This window comes from Bidens hawaiensis, unplaced genomic scaffold (genome assembly GCF_021521415.1).
Source record: "Bidens hawaiensis isolate Kalapana, Puna unplaced genomic scaffold, B.hawaiensis_p1.1 tig00027792_1, whole genome shotgun sequence".
Taxonomy (NCBI): domain Eukaryota; kingdom Viridiplantae; phylum Streptophyta; class Magnoliopsida; order Asterales; family Asteraceae; genus Bidens; species Bidens hawaiensis.
Window position 1 is genome coordinate 146,983 of NW_027494510.1, and position 1,656 is coordinate 148,638.

Sequence of the window (1,656 nt, forward strand, 5' to 3'; positions counted from 1 at the left end):
ATGTTCTGTACTTTGCGTAAACAATGTTATTTGATAGATGTTGTGCTTATAAGAATGTTGAAGGTGAATTGTGAAAGTTGAGAACAATTCCTCTTCTGTATCTATCTTTCTTTTTGCTTACATATAAAAATATACAACAAAGATGAAAATAGAAAGAAACTTTTTTTAGGGAAAAATATTATGTTCAAAAAGATTATTAGATGTCAACAAAACCCAAGCCCAATTCATCCTATTTTAAAGCCTAAATGTCCAATCCTATAATCCTAGGTTCATTCTCCTCAAATCTCATAACATTATTTCTTTAGTAAAAACATGCATGACCATTTGTAATACGTAGAGAATACATCTGTAGATTACTAAAATAAATGCTAACGTTTGTAGGTTGATAAAATAAACTGGTGGTGGTGTATGAACTGTGGTAGTGGGTGGTGGTGTTGCTGGATGGTGATAGTGGTAGTGGTGGGTGGTGGTGATGGACGGTGGGTGGTGGTGTGGATGGTGGCAGTGGTGGTTGGTGGTGGTAGAAGGCGGTGGTGAACAATGGTGGTGGTGAACTGTGGTGGTGGTGGTGAGTGGTGGGTGGTAGTGATTGTGGATAGTGAGTGTTGGTAGGGTGTGGTGTTTTAACATTCTGTAGACCTTATAAGATCTTAGAAGTGGATGAGCCAAGTCTGCACCAAGAAGAGCTTGAGCAAACGTTTTTAATGAAACGTCTTTGAGAAAACAAACAGTTTGCAGATAGCAATGTCTGCGCGTGATCTGCACGACGCAGACAAAAGAGGCTGCGCAGAGCTTTTTCAGAAAAATAAACAACACCTTAGAGGCTCGCTATAAGGAGATTGCTTAGTTTTAATTGCTAAAATATCATACACAAGTTTATCAAAAATTTATATTTCAACACTTGGATATTCACTATCCGAGATGTTTTCAGAATAAATTAATATTTTACTTGCAATCACTCGGATATTTAATAATCAAGAAATTTTCAAATTAACTAAATATTTTATTATAAATTCTTCCGCTAAAAACAACCCGCAACTCTGATGTAATTATAAAACATGTACCAACTACTGGTCATACGCCTAGGCCCTATGTTTGGGGTGTGACAGATAGTTATGCATGTATTATGTAAGTTAAAAAAAGAAGGTACAAGAAGTATAAAAGTATGAAAAAAGGAATGTATATAAGTATGTATGAAAGGAAGGTAAACAGGTTAAGTATGTAATATATATCTTCAGATATATATATATATATTTATATATATATATATATGATTGATTCAGTTTGAGAACCACTTTGAGTTTAGAGCTCGAAAGAAACGTAACAACTTTTTTTTGAATTTTTTAACACACATGTAATACATAAGTGTAATTAACGTAAAAAAAATTACAGTATTATTATACACACCGAATCGACTTATTACAAATGTGTAACAAACATTTAAACTTGTATAATTATCAAAGATCTTTTTCTCTCTCCTTAAAGTTCTTACAACTCATCAAGTTCTCAAAAGATCCTTCATATATATATATATATATATATATGCGAATGTAATGTATGTTTCCGGTTTACTAGAATTCACTCAACGTAGCTGACTTTTAGTATGCACACAGACAAATAGGATGAAAGAGCTGGCTTGAGGGAGGCAGGTTGCAT